The sequence below is a fragment of the Pararge aegeria genome, chromosome 24 (assembly GCF_905163445.1).
Source record: "Pararge aegeria chromosome 24, ilParAegt1.1, whole genome shotgun sequence".
In the NCBI taxonomy this organism is placed as follows: Eukaryota; Metazoa; Arthropoda; class Insecta; order Lepidoptera; family Nymphalidae; genus Pararge; species Pararge aegeria.
This window is the reverse complement of record NC_053203.1, coordinates 12,201,610-12,221,267: the sequence shown is the minus strand read 5'-3', so window position 1 is coordinate 12,221,267 and position 19,658 is coordinate 12,201,610. Positions and strand designations below refer to the sequence as shown.

The window sequence follows — 19,658 nt, the reverse complement described above, 5'->3', positions numbered from 1 at the left end:
GAAACCATTTACTAAATTGTTTAGATTTAAGATTTACAAATAGGTTCCAACCTAACCTAACTTTAGACTTAGGTAAAAAAAATTAAAGAAAAGCATGCGAAACCTTTCTCATGATCCGCTACTTTGCAATCGACCTCTGTTGCTGACTTTTTTTTATTCCATTACAAGTCAGCCCTTGACTGCAATCTCACCTGATGGTAAGTGATGATGTAGTCTAAGATGCTAGCTGGCTAACCTTTTAGGGGTATGGCAGTTATGTTAAACCTATACCCCTAATCAGTTTCTTCACGTCATTGGTACTATTGTACCAATAACGTGTAACGTGTGTTGGTTGTAACTAGCCACAGCCGAAGCTCCCGCCAGAAAAAAACTCGATTTGTCATTACAACCTGGACATATCCAGCAACATATCTATATCTGTTATCTTTGTTTACAAAAAGTAATATCAATAGTAGATATTTGAATTCTAGTTCTTTTGTTTCCATCTAGACTGCGTTATGATATAGCGCTCAACTCTTGATACGAGTTCAACTAGAATTTGATAAGTGATTTAACGTAACTTAAAACACTTGTCGAAAGTCTGTGCGTAATATTACTATGTTAATTAAGTGGATGTAGTAATGTATTGCTTATTTATCATATAAGTAGATAGTTATTAAATTTGACCTCCGAATTATCATATGCACTTTCACGTGATACATTTTAGGGTTGCCAATTTTGAGCTTTAAAAAGAAATTATTAACTAAAAGAAGACAAACTTTTTATATAACTATGTTTTTACTAACGGTTATTGGATAGGAGCATGTGTTTCTTTTACGGAAGTCGACGATATAAAATGGACATTAAGATAAATGAAATCTGCGAAAACACGGCATATCTCTTGGGTGCAATGTATAATTTCTTAAATCAACACAAATCTACCAAACTATAGTATCTACATTTCACTCCGAAACCAGAGAAACATCATCAGAAGATGTTGACTGTATAACATACAATTAGCTCAGTATTAATATCCTTATCAGGTTAAATACAATCATCTTAAAAATTTATATGCGAAGAATAAATAATCAGCATTGGGCCTTTATGGGCGATTTTGAATCGGATTGGTGAATTTACTACAAATCGCGAACATCTTTAATTATGATTTTCCTATAATTAAACGTTAAGTCGACAGCCCTGTCCACGTTGCTCCATCGTTAAATTTCCGTGTAGTAGCCAATGTAATAAAAGTTGGCAATGATAAAAACTATACCAAGTTCACGGCGAGACGGATTATGAAACAAAAAAATGTGAAAAAATAAAAGTAATGAGCTTTTTAAGTACTTTGTTTTTTGTGACAATATTACAGGACAGGACCTTGTGACAATATTATAAATATATATTGTAATTATGTAGTTAAAAATGACATATTTTTTCTGTAACTTTTAATAAGAATCTTAATCTCTATAACAGGCGTTCCCAACTTTCTTAAGCCAGCGTCGCACATACAAGTTAGATAATAGGCGCGGCGCCCGCGTCCTAACCTAGCTGGTTTAAAATACATAGGTACTTGTTAGTTAGGCAGACAGACGCAAAAAATATAAAATCCTCATTATGAAACCAATAAAACCAAATGGTTTAACAAAGAAGTAGTAATAACAAATGGTTTAACAAAGAATTAATAAACATAAAACTACCCTAACAATTGGATGGCATGGCATGGATGGTAGTATATTTATTTATTTATACAAATGTAACAAACTCACATTGATGTTGTAATTGACTGAAGCTGAACAGACCTAGCGATCCGACACTGAAGTATAGTAAGTCACAGACAAAGGCTAAAACTAAATAAACTGTTTCACAAACTATTATTGAACTTAACGCTTTGAAACACTTCTGCTTTTACTTTTTGCGACGGCTGAATTCGGATGTTTAAAATGAATTGTTGATTAGCTCCGTTTCGCATCATTCATCTTCAAATAGTTTACTTAGAATAATTTGTGTACAAATATAAATGTTCTTCATTATAAGTAGGTCTGTTTGTAGCCTTATCACCTTTTACTAGTTTACATAAAATAAGTTATTCATTTAAAGGAAATTGTATACAATTTTACAATTAATTACTAGTTGATATCTTGATGTCTCTGAAAAAGTTCAAAGTTTGTATTAAACGTAAGCTTATAGAAATGTCCTATTATAGTATTAAGGACTACGTCAATGATAAAAATGCTTGGGTGTAAATTATTGCTCTAACCAGGTTGCTTCTTTAATAGATTTTAAATGACAATGTGAGATGGTGATAACAAAAAAAAATAACAACCGACTAATTTATTTGTGGGCTTCTTCTTAGACCTGGGCGCGTTTGGAACCGTCGTAGCTTTAGTTTTAATTTGACGAATTTATTTATCGCCATCAACTAACTCCTATGTCATATTTTACTCCTATGTAATGTACGCATTAAAAGTGCCATCTATGTGCCTATTTGAATAAAGAAATATTTGACTTTGACTTTTGACTATATGGTTCTATGGAGAAAAAGCCAGTCTAATATAGATTAAAAATAAAAATGCAGCAGGAACCTCAGCTGTTGCACTACCGAAATTTTACTAACATTTATTCTTTTTGAAAGGTTAGAGTGTTCCTTGCTATGTTTAACGAAAATCGGTTCTATATGGCCGCCGCTACAAAATAACGAATAACAAATTTTTTCACAACTGAATGAAAGAGCTTGATTAGTAGAATATAGTATTCTTATAACCAAGCACTAATTTATCTTTTATCTGTCTATCTGAATTCAATCAAAGGTCAACTAGATAATAAGACCGTGCAAAGATTGAACTTGGCAACTGATTTACATTTAATCAATGTATGGCATTTGCATACCTTGCATTTAAAATGATTGATTTGAAATTATATAATACTTATAGATTATAAAAGCTCATAATACTCAATAGCTTTAAAAGGCTTTGTGCTGACTAACTGACAACCAGAAGACCTGAAGAACGCAGAACTTTGAAATTTCGAGACAATATTCTATGAGATGTACCATTGTTTCTCCATTTTATTAATAGGTTTTTTGATAACTCACGCCCGTGAAGTTTAATATTGATAAAGTTAAAATTTCATACAAATAATATTGTATTGGATAGAAGCAGGCGTTATCGAAATCCATGATATATTATGAAAATTAAACTTAATTTGCTACTCTGTTAAATCATCGTGTGTACTTAACAATTATTTATTATAAAGTCAACAATATCCTGAGAATTCTCCGGCATTGGAGCGAAACGTGCGTAGAGACTAGACACTAGCGAGTACGTTACAGATGGAAGAAATTATAAATTACACTATACAGATTCTCCTGCTTTTCGCGAAGTATAGCAAATTAAGCTCAATTCTCATAAATAATATCTATTGTACCTACTTCATGGACGGGTAACGCCACCTAAGTGATGTTTCACTCATATCGATTGCTACGATTGTGCCACAGATTACGAATAATAATAATTATATGAAAGATTTTTTTTAAATTCTACCCCTAACGGTCCCGTGCATGCCACGGTGCTTTGGTTGATTTTGAGTGCATGAGTTTGTAGTTGCCATTACTGCCGAGGTTTAAAATTAATCTTTTTTAAATGCTAGTGATTCGCAGGGGAACTGATATATAACGATATTTATAAGTAGTGAGCTAATTTTCCCGACCGTGTATTATGAATCTGGACGGACTTTAATGCAATTTTCAATATCGTGCGCCACGAATTTTCCGGTATCGCATTTCATAATAATAATTGTTTTACATTACTAAGCTATATGCCTTCACTATTCAAAGATCTTTAAAGTGTATGAACAATTGATTAGCTATAAAATTGGTAAGTTGTATCTATTATTTTTCTGACCATATTTTTTAATTTTAATCATTGCTTATAAAAGTTATAAGCATAGTGTAAAATTAAAAAAATACAATATTTAAAATTAATTTATTTCAAGTAGGCTTGCTCTAAAAGCTCTTTTGAAATGTCAAGTCTGTCTGTTTTTAGTCACTCTACCACGGATTCGGAAGGCAGATTCTACCGATAAGTAGCCGGCAAGAAACTCAGCTTGCTCTTTTTCTACATCAAAAATTTACATTTTACATTTTAACATTTATTTTTTTATCTTGTGAGAGAAGCGGAGCCAGAAGCTACCAAGCAACCTTGTCATTAGGCAATTCATCAATTGTATAGTAACCTCGCTGTAATAAATGTGTTTTCACAAATTGTTTAAAATAAAGCATTAAGTAGTTACATATTTATAGGTAAGTGCGCTTTCATTTAAGACTACATATATCGTCATTCTATTATTCTATTAGTAATATTTTAATGGTCGCTAACTATGGGCCTCATAAGAAGGCTCAGAGTCACTTAGCGGGTCATGGAGAGAGTATGCTCACAGTATCTGATCGTACGTGATCACGTCAGAAATGTGGAGATCCGTAGAAGAACCAGAGTTACCGACATCAACGAGTCGCGAAGCTGAAATGGCAATTGGCGGGGCATATATTTCGGAACCGGCAGCCCCGCACTGGAAAGCGCAGCGTTGGTTGACCCTCAACGAGGTGGACAGACGACATTAAGTTCATCGCAAGGTGGATCCAAGCGGCGCAAAACCGTGGAATTTGGAACCCTACAAAAGACCTATGTCTAGCAGTGGACGTCTTTTGGTTGATATGACTATGATATGATGAATATTGTAATATATTTTCGCCAGAACAACGTAGGAAAATAGTGAAAAGGTAATTTCATTCAAAATCAAATGATTTTGGTACTTAGGTACTTGATTATAATAAGGTCACACAATCAAGTGTCGAGTGTAATGTTTTGCAAGTTTTTCAATATGACAACAGAGTGACGCCCTTTTAGCGTAAGGTAATACAACTTTTTATATGTTTTCTTTCCAAATGGATCTTGATTGGTATTTTAATTTGATTTATGCACTTCAAGGACTTCTGAAGCGGTGATAGCGCGTTGGGTAAGAGCTCGACTTCGGTGAAGGAAAAGTTCGTGACGAAACCGGCATGCCTGAGAGGTCTACATAATGGTCTCAAAGGTGTGTGGAGTCCACCAATCCGCACTGGGCCAGCGTAACGGACTACGGCATTAACCCCTTCTCATTGTGGGAGGAGACCCGTGCTCTGTAGTGGGCCGATAAAAGGTTGATGTGATAAAAGGACTTCTACCATACTCACGATAAATCAGGACCACTTTTGCGCGTGCAGTCGCAGGCTTTATCATGCGTTCTAAATCACATAAAAAACAAACCGATTTCCTTGAAACAATTACCTATGTACTACTCAAGTTAATTGATCTACTCATTGTTTTCCAATGCGACCCATTGAAATGTTTAATTTATTAATAAACACGTTCATGCATACGGTTTTAATGACCGTACCATTAGTTTTATTTACGTTTAAATAATATATATGGCCTCATAAGAAGGCTCAGAGTCACTGAGCGAGCGATGGAAAGAGCTATATTAGGAGTATCTCTATGTGATCAGAAATGAGGAGTAGAAGAACTAGAATTACAGACATAGCTTAACGAGTCCCGAAGCTTAAGTGGCAATGGGCAGGGCACATTGCTCGGAGAACCGATGGACGTTGGGGTTCATAAGTGTTGGAGTGGCAACCCTGCACCGGTATAAGCAGGGTTGGTCATCCCCAAACCGGGTGGACAGACGACATCAAACGAGTTGCGGGAAGCCGGAGTTGGATACAAGCGGCCCAGAATCGTGGAGTTTGGATCGCCCTAAAAAAGACCTATGTCGAGGAGTGGACGTCGATCGGTTGATTTGATGATGATGATACCTTAATTTATAGATGGCGCCACGAAGATCCTGCATCGCGCTAGCGAAGTGTTCACAAAAATTTACCGTTTGCGATTCCAAAGATGATTAGATGGATCTCGGTCCCCTTCCAGCTCGGAGGCAGATCTTCCTATTCGTACGGTTGAGCACATCACGAGAGCTCTCGCACATAGGATATTGATGATGATTTTGAAGATTCCCTACTACATAGCCTTGGTAATACATATCGTGTTTGAATATAACGGTCTCTATAGTCACGCAATGGGACATCGTACCATGACAAATGTTTGGACGCACGTAGGCATTCCACGGCCATATCGTGACAGCGAGGGCATATCCACGATTCAAATTGGCGGAAATCTTTTTACAGTTATATTCTATTTTAAAATTTAACAATGGTGGAAAAAAAAAGTTTTTATGTTGTCCTTCAGATAATGCGTAGAAATTACGTTTAACACAGAACGATGTTAAAATAGCTGTGGGCACAACAGATTGTCAGATCCGTAAGTTTTTTATACCACTACTACACTATGTTAGTAATCTCACGTGGTAGTAAAAGTGATGAAGCAGAGAAATTTGGAAGCGGACTGTTTTAATTTTTTCTAGTTCGTGTCGACAAGACTGTGCAGTTGACAATTGTACGAAGGATGCTAACTAGAGACAGCCAAAACACCGTACCAGACCAGGGAAACTTCGGAAATTATAAATTCCTAAATTGCCCCTAGCGGGAATCGAACTATAGCGAGACCCCATGCACCAAGGAGATCGACATACTACTATCAACAAATACCTAAAGTGACCAGCGGTTCTCTTCCTAAAAAAAATAAGTAAGCATAGATTTGTTTGTACTGTGTATTTTTCAGAATAACTAAACGAATTAAGGTGGAATTTTCACGGACAGATAAAGAACTTTGCAACGATTTGTAAAAATATAATTGTATTAGAACCTTTTCAGATCGGAAGGAAAACGGTTTCATGAAGAGTGGTTACTGCCTCGGCAGCTTCATTAACATCACCATCAAAATCCTATAATGGTCCACTGCTGGATAAAAGCAGGAGTAACTTTGCGGAATTCCATGATATATAATCAACATGGTCAACATCTCCTGAGGATGCTCCGGTTCCGGAGCGAAACGTGCGTAGAAGGTACATAACCGAAGACCTTTTTGGTGTGGAGTATATCTATAAGGATTGAGAAAATTATTAATCATACCATACAGATTCTTCTGCTTTTCGCGGGGTATTGAAAATGAAGCTTAATTCTCATAATATATCATGGACTAAAGGCCACTCCCAACGGGAGGGTTCACGCTGGGCAGTCTGCCCAGTAGATGGTATTAGTAGCACAGAAGATGTTGCAGCCCGTTCTTTGTTATATTCCCTTGGTCGCCTCGTACGACATCCGCAAGAAGAAGGGTTGGTGAAAACAGTATACTGATCTGCCGTCACCACATGGCATAGGCACACCTTGGTAAAAAACGAAAACTAAAATAAAATAGCAGTTATTTGAAATGTGAATACGCCAGTCTTAATCTATTTATAGCTGACCGCATTGCAATTTTATCTAGATAATTAGTTTTACAACAAATCAAATATTTGAATAAGAATTTAAATGGCAGGCGCAAAATATATTTAAGTAAGTATTGGATTTTACGTAAAAAACTAATGAGAAAATTTTCCAAAAGCCAGGAAGCTTTTAGCATTTCATTTAATATTGCTTTATCATAGTTCCCAGTAGTTTACCCTTTACACCAGTATACTGGTAAGTAGGTAATTAACTTTTTCTGTACGCATTTCTGCCGGTCATGATTAAATTTTCAAGAATTGTCGCAAATGATAATAACGTCTAGGAGTGAAAATTATCTGTGGCTTTAAAAATAGAATCGGCAGTCAATGTCGCGGATATTCCACTGCCTTCTTGTTTATGGGTTCCGTACCCAAAGACCCTATAACTAAGACGCCCCTGTCCGTCCGTCTGACTGTCTATCTGTCCGTCTGTCACCAGGCTGTATCTCATGAACCTGGTAGATTTTCACAGATAATGCATTTCTGGTGCCGCTATAACAACAAATACTAAAAAACAGAATAAAAAAATATTCAAGGGGCTCCTATAAAAGACATTATTTTTTTGGCGTTTTTATACCTATATAATGGGTACGGAAACCTTCGTGCGCGTGTCCGACCTGCAAATGGCCAGTTTTTAATAACACTCGAGAAACGTATACAAAGATTGAAAGTCCTACAGTGGAAACCGCAAATATGTGCATAAGTGTGACAGGCGAGTCGTAGGTTTATCGTAAAGCGCTCAGGCCGCGATTGTGTGCGAGTCGCAGTTTCAAATCCTGTCGGATCCGAAATTTTATATGCATTAAAAAAATTATAAATTTGATATTTCCTCCAAGTGATGATAAAAAATTCAAAACATAATTATAAAAGTATAAAAAAGCAATACTTCACATCTTGTTTTAAAGTGTCTCGTTGTAATATGGACCTTTGAAAAGTATATCGAAACTGCAACTGCAATGGCTACTAGATGGCGCTACAGTCACCACGGCATGTCCCTCTTCGCTTTATTAGACGCCCGGGGAATTCCTTGTATACCTTCCGGACGATGATTCCCTGGATGGGATGCCACGTGCTTGTCACATAGAAGGCAATTAAAAATGTCACATGTTTTCCTACGTTCCGCCACAAGATAATCAAAGGGCCTTGAACTACTAACATTAACGACCATCATCAATACCTATGAACACGCGATCTGGAAAAAAACCTGAGAAAAATCTCCATTGTTACAACCTGTGGCTTGTTCTGCTTTAACTACAACGCATGACCTTTACATGGATAATTTGCAGTGGCGTGCATAGAGGGTATGCTCAGGGTATGCAGATTATATAAAAAGAAGAAAATCCCCCGTACAAGTTATAAAGGTTTGACGGCCGATTGGCGCAGTTTGCGACCCTGCTTTCTGAGTCCAAGGCCGTGGATTCGATTCCCACAACTGGAAAATGTTTGTGCGATGAGCATGAATGTTTTTCAGTGGCTGGGTGTTTATATGTATATTCTAAGTATTTATGTATATTATTCATAAACATATTCATCAGTCATCTTAGTACCCATAACTCAAGCTACGCTTACTTTGGGGCTAGATGGCGATGTGTGCGTTGTCGTAATAATATATTTAACATAAAAGCTTTTTATAACCGCGCTGAATGGACCAAACTGCCCGCAACCGACACCCCACCGGACTGTCACCAATTCCACTCTAATAAGAACATGGAAAAGTGAGCTTTATGTTGTAAGTTATTATAAAAACTAGACGGTGCGATGCCCACTAGTCGATTCTAGTAATAATTCACAGACAGACAGATAGACCACCATCGCAACACTTCGCGGTAATCGGTTGATGGTAAATAACAATTTGAAGCATTACCATTTGTTTTGGATGTAAATCTCAATGGTATGGCCAATTTTTCACTGAGGGAAAACTACCTCATTCCTCGGGAATATCAAAAATTGTTCACGGACGAAATAAAATAGCTAATAGATTAGAATTATAAACATTCCTGACGCCTGAGCCAAACAACAACTAGGAAGGTATTTGCGAATAGAAGGCGGGGCACTCAACAGATGTGTCCGTTGGCAACTGTTAGCTTCGACGTAGTATCTCTGTGACGAAGTCTTGCTCAGCTTCCGTGCCAAGAAATGATGATAGCTCTCATTCATAAGAAATAATGGCGCTGAAAATATTTAAACGCTCTCTAGTGAATGGGACAAAGCAGAACATGTATCTAATAGAAGTATAGGATTGGGGAACTCACAATAACTATCCCATTTGTTATATTAAATAATAACTGTTTATTACACAATCACGTTACAAGTTTTACATTTTCCGTTAGTAGCTAAGATTTCGAAGTTCCGTTCTAATCAACAGTTGTGTTTTTGTTGTCTAGTAACATAAGGAGGTCTCAATTTTTTTTGTATTTTGTTTCCTCGATTGGTCCGCAAATTATTATAATCTTATTTTGATAATTTATTTTTTGTTTGCTTTGTCCCATTTTAATTTGGTGAAGATTTATTGGAGGAATCGTCAAAATCGAGGGAACTCTTATAAGGAACTCGTGAATCTTTTGAAAAGCACCATGTGGTCAAGTGGAACTAATGCTGAAGACCACGGATGGCCAACGGAACAATATTACAATACACTACATACAATATTAGTACATAGTAGGTATTACACGCGTTGCGCTTCGATTATGGTATATGGCTGCTAAGCAATTTATGATCGTAACAAAAAAAAAAACTGATGGTGTAGTGCTGAGAGAACTCAACCATTAGCACCCCAGCCTCGGGAAAAACAATAGCAGTTGACATTTGGCTATTATAATTTAGATAATTGCCAAACTACCCACTAAAAAGTGTTAAATAAAAATCTTTTCGGTCCGTTTTTTTCTTATCATTTTTTTTTTGTTTTATCTCTCGTTTTTAATCATCATCATCCTGAACGCCTGACAGAGATCCCTCTTTAGCGATACCTTTTTGTTCGTATATTTAAGTTTATCTTAGTTAGTTGTAATACAATTTTCTGTGTACAATAACGTATTTACATACATGGAAATATACATCGTCATCACTAATAACCCATTATTGACCCCTAGGTCTAGGTTCTCTCAGAATGAGAAGCCACGCCACCACGCTGGCCTAATGCGGACTGGTGGATTTCACACACGTTTGAGAATGTTATGTTGAACTCTCAGGCATACAGGTTTCCTTACGATGCTTTGCTCCACCGTTTACTAGCTTAAACTTGTTATAAAAATATATATATCAGGACAATAGACCACGGCACGTTTGGAACCCTCGTAGTTTTAGTTTTAAGTTTACGAATGTAGTTATTGCCATCACTATGTACACATTTTGTATATGATCAACGCATCAAAAGTGTCTATTTGAATTAAGAGATATTTGACTTTGAGTTTTGATTTATCCCGTGTAGAAACTGATAAGATTTGTGAGTTTAATATAACAGCCATGTGCTAGACTCCTAGCGGATTAGTCCGCGGTCATCACTTACCTTTAGCTGAGATTGTAGCCAAGAGTTCTACCTTATAATGGAAAAAAATGGTACTGCGTAAGCTTGCTAGGGCGTTTCACTACTGTGCACTTCATTTATATACATGTATATAAATGAAGTGCACAGTATTCAGGTCATATAATATTACAGAGAATATGAATTACATCCGTAAACAAATGATATATCTACTTTTTGCTCCAAGACACGTAATGCAGTAGGTAATGGTAATACAATACCAGCAGAGGTGTGCAACTCAAAGATTAAAAAGGCATTAGGTACTATGTAAATATATCTCCCCAAGTGATTAAGTAATCATTGCACTACAAATTCTTAATTACAATCACTCCGAAATAATGATGGAATGGACACTTCTGAAGACACGTCTTGCGTTTCTACGCAACGCTTTAGTTAAATTCATTATTATCACCATCATATCATCCCACTACCGGCCGGTTACTGATCCCCTCTCAGAATGAGCAGGGTCATTGATTAACGAATGTCCCAAATTTTTGGCACAGTGTTTTTATTTTTGGCGGAATTCCCTCGGGCAGGACGGAGGTTTTGTGGGATTCCTTTTATGGGGGTATACCCGCACTAAAAACCACTACGGCATGTCGCTCTTGTTGGCTTTGTGTAACGCCCGGGGAACCGTGGGTCATATAATGATTTTTACAACCCACCAAACCGTATTGTAGCACCGTGGTGGGAATAGTTCTGAAGCATCCTCTTCTACGAGAGGAGACTGTGTCCAGCGGAACCCTTGCAGCGGTTCCCCGGGCTTCTTTTACAATGATATGTTAATGATCATGGCCAGCATCGACGTCTTAACGGGCTGTTTAAGGCATGAGCGTGGATACTGATAATTTCTTGATTGGCAGTGAACAATAGGGTGGTACCTACTTAATGAAAAGTTCTTTACAGATAGCTCTGATTCCTTGCAGTTTTTTGGACCCGACCCTAGCCTTTTAGGTAATATCCGTTCGAGGGCAATTAATGAGTTATCTTTGTAAACCAAAAATCACTTTTAGACATAGGTCTTTATTAAATGGGCCGTACGCCCACTACACTATTATAAAAACTTGGATTGATGGATGTTTGTTTCTCAATCACGCAAGTAAGTCTGAACGGATGGATACATTTTATCCTGGAAATTGTGCTTCCTTTGGGATAGATTTGTTATTATTTTTACAGAACATGAGACGTTCTACATAATGTTCTCAAAGGTATGTGGAGTCCACCAATCCGCATCGAGCCAGCGTGTTAAACTACGGCCTTAACCCCTTGTCATTGTGGGAGAATGGCTCGATACGATGATGATGAGAATATGAGTTTGACATGATCAACATTTCGCAGGGCATGCAAGGAACACGTACTACTTCTAAACCTTTACAAAACCGTGAAAATCCTTGGACAATCGCCCTACTGAATTTCATCAAAAGGCATCATTGAAAGCGACACACAATTCCAAATTCAAAATTCAAATTTTCTTTATTTATGTAGGCCTATAACATTCCTTACATAGTGATTTAGACCCTAGGCTACCTGCGGCTGTATTTCTACTTAACAGTTGCCCGTAATAATAGCTTGTCTCACTAGATGCTATTTTTAAACACAATCCCACGGAGGCTTGGCCAGAAATAAACAAACAAAACTCGCCTAGCGAGATGTTGCTATGCCGACCACTGCGCGATCGAAGAAGAAATTCATGAAGAAAACTAAAGAATGCATAGGTCAATGCACTCGTCAACTGGGTAGATAAGTAATGTATTTTTGTTTTCTTTAATGACTAATCTATATATACTGTATACATATAAAATAACTTCCGTTTCGTCAGTCTCTCTAAAACTCGAGAACAGCTTGACCTATTTGGCTAATTTAGGTCTTGTAATATTGGTTGAAGTCTTGGGAAGGTTTCAACGAGGAGAAAAATTAAAAAAAAAAATTGAGGAAAATTACAATTTTGTCCATAGAACCGTGAAGGTGTAATAAATTACATTTTCGTATATAAACGGCTTTTTCTTCTTTTTGCAGTTGTTAAGAAATAAATAAACAGCTAACTATAATTCAGTACGTTGGAATTTATTTCTAAAAACTTGAGAAAAAAGAATTCGCAATCTCATCTGGTGTAATGATGGAGTCTTAGACAGAGCTCGTCTGGGGTAATGTCGTGTTCCGGTCTGAATGGCGTTGCCGGTGTAATTAAGCACATGAGACCTTGCAGGATGTGTTTCTTGCATGCCCTGCGGAGTGTTGCTCTGTTTATAGGCGACGGTTATTGGTTTTCCAGTTACCATTAAGTGGGATATCTGCTTGGTCCAACATTATTAATTATAAAAAAAAAGATAACCAAAAAAGCCAAGCCTTTGCCTAAGCATCTAAACCTGAGGAAGTTCAGAACTTTTAAATTCCCAAATTTCCGTTTGCCGGGAATTGAACCCAGGACCTTCCACTTTATAAGTGCTATAAAAAATGGAAATTAGCCACATACCCCGTCGGTACTAGTTTAAGTATTTAAGTAGTTGAGATGTGGTCAGTGGTTTAGGGGTAGTGGTTATGGGCTAACCCCCCATCGATGGACTGTTATGGGCTATTGATGAAGGTTGAAAGAAATTCTACAAGACCTTGGTTGCAGCCATGACATCCTACAGTTTATATGTTCTTTCTTTTTGCATCTAATAGGCATCCCCTTATAACAATTCAAATATTCAAAATTCAAAACTAATTTATTCGAAGTAGGCCCAGTTTATAAGCACTTTTGAAACTTCAAGTCAATCTGTTTGTAGTGACACTACCACCGGTTCGGAAGGCAGATTCTATTGAGAAGAATCGGCAAAAATTTCAGCAGATTGCTCTTTTTCAACATCATTTTACAGTGAAAAAATATATATACGAAAACAATAAATTTTCTGAATAAACTTGTCGTTAAGAAATTCATCTATCGTATAGTGACCACGATTTATTAAATGTGTTTTAACACATTGTTTAAACTTATGCATTGGCAGGTCCAAAATTACCATGGCAATCATATTATAAAGCATATACTCAATCCTACAAATGACTTCTGCACCTTTCGCAAACGATATGCTAACTTATGTCCATTCCAAATAAGCGGTTGTTTACATCCACTGTTCGTTTATAGGGAGTAATGTTTTGTCTTACAAATATTATATTGTTATAAATATATTGTGAGGCTAAAAACTGAATAAATTCTTCAAAAGCTGTACTAAACGAAAGAGAGGTGAGTACAGTTACTAGAAATAACTGTAACATAATTGGGTTATAAGGCAGGATACTATGGACCATATCTGGGTTACAGGATGAGATAACGTACTTCAGATACCGCATAATATATGACATAACATTTCGTTATAACATCTGTTTGCATAACAACTAAAATAACACCCGGTTGATTTTATTGAAGGCTTCTGCTTAGATCTAAAACATAACTATCACACGTTACATTATATACCAATGCACTTAAAGCACTGTTATTTTCAAACGACTGTTTTTATAATAATACCTTGACACCTATAAGGAGTTTAATTCCGAAGCAAAATGCCATCAATATAAAAATAGAATAGCTGTTAGAAAACTTCCAGGGCGCGTTTGGAACCATCGTAGCTTCAGTTATAAGTTAACGTATGTATAAATGTTTATTGATGACAGACGTGGCGAAAACGTGGAAAAAAAATTAACTTAATATAGTCTGTGCTCTAAGCCCTACGGTAGTTTAATCTGTAGTATTATAGTCGTAAAAATCGGGACTCGATACTCACGATAAATTAATTCAAGTTTGTATCAGTACTTGATTGATATTATTATGTATTGTAAAGTGTTCGTTCGTTCAAAGTATTCCTTTAACTTCACAACCAATACGCGTGACTGGCTGTTGATTATACGTCCACTTTTCAACATGTTGAAACAGAGTTAGTACTATATAACAACAAACACAAAAATCGAGTCAAATCACTATGTTTAAATTAATATCCAAAATAGAAGAGCCATAGTTAACGTAATAGTAAACAATATTAATCAAACTTAAACGAGCGCAGTCAACTTTACAAGATGAGGAACGAAAAACTGCGCGCGTGGACGTTTCAGTCATGTGCCGCTTGGTCAGATACATTAACTCAGACTCATTATTTAGAACCCATTTTGAGAACCAAGCTCATTCTTTGCAGTAAAGATAACAACACAATATTTAATTTCGATATTCAGTAAAAAAATGGTTACAGCTCTAGTATAAAAAAAAAAAAGACAGAACGTAACTGTTTTCGGAACGTTTCGCAACAATTATAAATTGCATGCTACTATAAAGTAAGCGCAAAAAGAATACTCGCGATATATTCTTTCATATTATTTAACGTCCCAAAAAAATTTACGTATTTTTTAAAGCACTGTATGTAATTGATTTTTATTTTATTGTTTTATTCAGTCTCGTTGCAAGTTACATTCTATGGTCTTGCACAAATGTCAAAACGGGCCTATTACATTTTTACGACTATAGTACCTTGTTATTTTTGATTTTCTTTTTGAATCATATTAATTTTATTTTTTTATTATTTTGTAGACCTAAATTTATAATTGTAATATTTTCTATATCCTATAACTTATTGATATTCATTTTTTTTAAATTTTTAACAATGGTTACAAAAACAAAAAACACTATTAATAATTTTAAAAAATAATGTTTGTAATTATTGTTAAGTTATGAGTGTAGTGTTTGTATTATATTTGTTATAGAAAATCAGCGTTGCAGTATTCCTTGGCAGGTACCTACTGCCATTGTGCTGTGGCACAGAGCTGAGTAGGTGGCCCGTTGACCGCAATGAAGCATACTCCAGAATTATTGTTTTTTTTTTCTTTGTTTTAGTATATTGTCATTTATTTATTGTGGTTACTAAAAATATTTATTATAATTAAATACATTAAAAGTCGGTAAGTCAAATGATATAGTATACCTATTTATAGCTCTTTCTTAATATTGTGTAATGTAGCTATGGATTAAAAATACTGTTTACATTTATAACCATTTTACACTAATTACCGAACTGTACTAATATAAAAAACAACACCGAACCATAGTAATAAATGAAATTTTAATTAAATTAAACAATCGGCACAGTGAGATTTGGACTAGTTCATGGAGGGACCTTTAGGATCTTTGGTTTAGTATGAAATACCACACAGTTTGCATAATAAGGATCGAAATAAAATGCATAAAAATACGTTACAACGATTAGTGTTTTTACCCCCTTTAAATTTCAACTTTTTTTTGTTTTAATATTGTTTGTTATATCACTTATAGGCAAATATTAACTCTGTAGTCTGTAGCTGCGGATATGAGATTCAGCCCGCTGACAGACAGACGGACAGCGAGGCCTGAGTCGCACACAGGGTTTTTGACCAGGGTAGGCCTAACGCAGAAAGATTTATTTATTTATTTATGCATAAGACACACCGGCAATTATTTGTAAAAACATTCATAAAAAAATAAAGTTTTGTGTTAAAATTACAAATTCGTGTAGTGCCATTACAATAATCAATTATAAATGTACAAAGCATTATCATTATTATCTCCGGACAAAATAAAAAAAAAAAAATAAGTAATAAACTAAAAACGATAACATTAATTTGAAATTAAAAATTATGATAAATTTAGGTTAACCTTTAATATTTCATTCACATACAATTTCTTTCTATAACTTTCTAGGGTATCGTGAAAGATATCAATGCGTACGGAACCCTATTAATAGCTGGTGGTGTTAAAGTGACATTCACCTCTTTTGATAAATCAGCCCTTAATAGGAACCAGGATGCGACCTGCGTTGATACGTTGGCAGCTTCTCACTTGCCGAGTACGTCCCAAAAAGCGGCAGCAGCAGCCGAATCTGCTCAAATGCTTAAGCGCCGTAAATACTCCGTTATTTGTAATGACTACGTTTTTGCGGCGCTTGCGTTTGAGACTCTAGGGCCATGGACTTCGGACACGAAAAATTTTATTAACATAGTGTCACAAAAATGGGTCTTTACGTCTGGTGACCCAAGAGCTGGCGCTTATTTAGCCCAACGGCTAAGTCTAGCTATACAAAGGGGCAATAGCGCCAGCATTTTGGGTCCCATGCCCATAAGTGAACAGTTAGACGGCTTATATCTTAATATGTATAAATCTCTTGTCACGATGTTTGTCCGCGATGGACTCCTAAATTACTTAACCGATTTTAAATTAAATTGGCACACCGTGAGCAGTCTGTTCCAACTTAAGAGATAGGATAGTTTAGATTTTAATTATAGTCAAATTTTATTTTATTGCAAATAATTTTTCTATAATTAATTGACAGTCACATGTTATATATATATATAATACTACTATAGTAATTTAAGGCTTAGCGATACTGAATGCTTTAAAAATACAAAATCAAACGCAGAAGAAGTCGCGGGCAACAGCTAGTTTATTATAAATAATAATTTTAGTTTGTAATTATTACTTCCATAGTTTCATTATTAAAATTAAAACATAAATAAATTCAATAAACACTTAATAGGAACTAAATAGTGCAAGTTCGAATTGCAAACGGCATAATTAAAATCAAAGGGCTTACGTATTTCTATCTACCTACGATCTGAAAACTAAACTCAAATTCTTGTTCACTGTCAACTACAATTAACGGTGTCAATATGATCCGTAGTTAACGTCACAGAATTTCATTTTTAACCAGTACAGGGCGCTCATGTGTTTTGAAAATTCCTGATATACAACTTGTTTGCGAGATTAGCAGTAAAGCGTAACTTTATATTATTTTGCGTAAGCTTGTACCCTAGAGACATGTGACACTTATTAGATGATGGAAAAATAAATAGTTTTTGCGGTATTTCAAAATTCATTTATTTCAACTAGGCCTACTTTATAAGCACTTTTGAAACGTCAAGTATGTATGTTTGTTATGACTCTACCATCGGTTCGGAGAGCAGATTCTACCGAGAAGAGCAGGCAAGAAGCTCAGTAGTTGAAAAACTACTTATTTCGAATATATATTATATTTCGAAAAACAGTAACAATATCGATAAATATATCAAAAAAACAAATTATTATCCCACTTCTGACGGAATAGCTGGATGAGACAGCAAATAATAAATAGGTAGGCAAAGGCCACCGACGCGACGTTTTAATATTGTTGAATTAAAATTAAAAAGTAAAAGACGCCAGACTGAAAGTGTCGACCTCACTCATTAAAGATATAGATCATGAATAAATTTAAATAAATTATTTTACATAAAAGATACTTCATCATCATCATCATACCAGCCCATTACCTGCCCACAACAGGGCACGGGTCTCCGCCCACAATGAGAAGGGGTTAAGGTCGTAGTCCACCACGCTGGCCTAGTTCGGATTGGTGTACTAAATAGAGATACTTAATACATGCTATTTTTTTCGTATTTTCATCGTAAATTTTCAGTTAGGTATTAACATTAAAGACCTAGGAAAAAAATAATAAAAGCGTCCTCAGTTATTAACAAATCTCATAAACTGAAAAATCCCTGAATTTTATTTTTGTTTTCTCGTATTTTTCCTCTAGAAGGGTAATCATGAAATGCTAGTATTAGTGTAGTGTGGATCTTTTGCCGAAAATATTAGGTAAATAAATGAATTTTACTCTTCAAATTTTGCCTAATTGTTTAAAAAAAATTATCAATTAATTTTTTTTTTATATTGGCGTATGTTATAAATATTTTTTTTAGTAAACTTTATTAATTATAAAAAAAAAACAAATACCTTTTTTCAATAAAATTCACCGAACACCAAAAAACTGAAACAGCACTTAACCGTGTCACAGCACTAGTTTAGTTTCAACGTGTTACAATTTAACAACAATTTTAATAGAAATAAACAGTTGATGTTCCAACAGGCGTACGCGTGAGAGTACGAGAGACCGATAACTAACCGAAATGAACTGAACGATACGCCAAGTGGAGACGTACGGTCGCGTACGCAGCGAGAACGCGGTTGCGAGAGACGCGCCCTTTATCGATATTTAAACGTATCGATATTGGTTTAGCCTTAGCGCCCGTATGTATTCATAAGCTTATACAGGGTGTTATTTTATAATTATTTTACGAGCTGAGTCGGCAATTTTCGTAGCGCCTCGAGTTGGTGAAAAAATGACAGGAAGTATTTTCATCGCAATTTTTCCTCATTTTTTCATCGTTTCACCTTTTAAACTTCTTTGACGAATATTTCATGACCTAATTTATCAAAATCGGATCAGCCGTAAGTGAGACTAAAGAACAGCAATTAATTTTTGTACATAAAGATTCAACTGCAAGTTTCCCCTTGACTCCAATCTCACCTGCTGGTGGATGACGATGAAGATGGTAACGGGCTAAATTTTTAGGGGCACAACCCCTAATAGTTATATCAAACCCATACCCTTAATCGCGACATCGTACCAGAACGCTAAATCACTTAGTCACGCCTGTAGCTTCCCACAAGCACAATTATTGTAAGATTTCCAACTGTCACACTAGAACACGATTTTCAGCCTAGACTAAATGATGTACTGAATTGTTTATTTCTTATCTGTGTCTCTCTTTCGGGCGGACTGAAATCGGTCCCCGAACTTCGAAAAGTTTAAAGCTATGTGAGTGTAAGTTTAATGCCTGCTCGAAAGTTGACCATTATTGTCCTCAAATAAAATAAATAAAATAAAAATAGTTTATTTCGGTAAGAAACAAAGTGGCGTCAATATATCGCTGAAGCCCT

At 35.7% G+C, this 19,658-nt stretch overlaps 1 protein-coding gene across 2 annotated transcripts in view; it reads right to left on the bottom strand.

Annotated features, from left to right (window-relative positions):
- LOC120634563 (facilitated trehalose transporter Tret1-2 homolog) overlaps positions 1-18,861 on the bottom strand; it is a 28,959-nt gene extending 10,098 nt beyond the window's left edge. Inside the window, exon 1 of one of the 2 annotated variants that reach the window (XM_039905261.1) lies at positions 18,672-18,861. The gene's annotated coding sequence lies outside the window, so the exon portion shown is untranslated. The remainder of the gene's footprint in view (positions 1-18,671) is intronic. The other variant, XM_039905260.1, reaches the window with a different exon arrangement.
- Between the last annotated feature and the right edge of the window lie 797 nt (positions 18,862-19,658).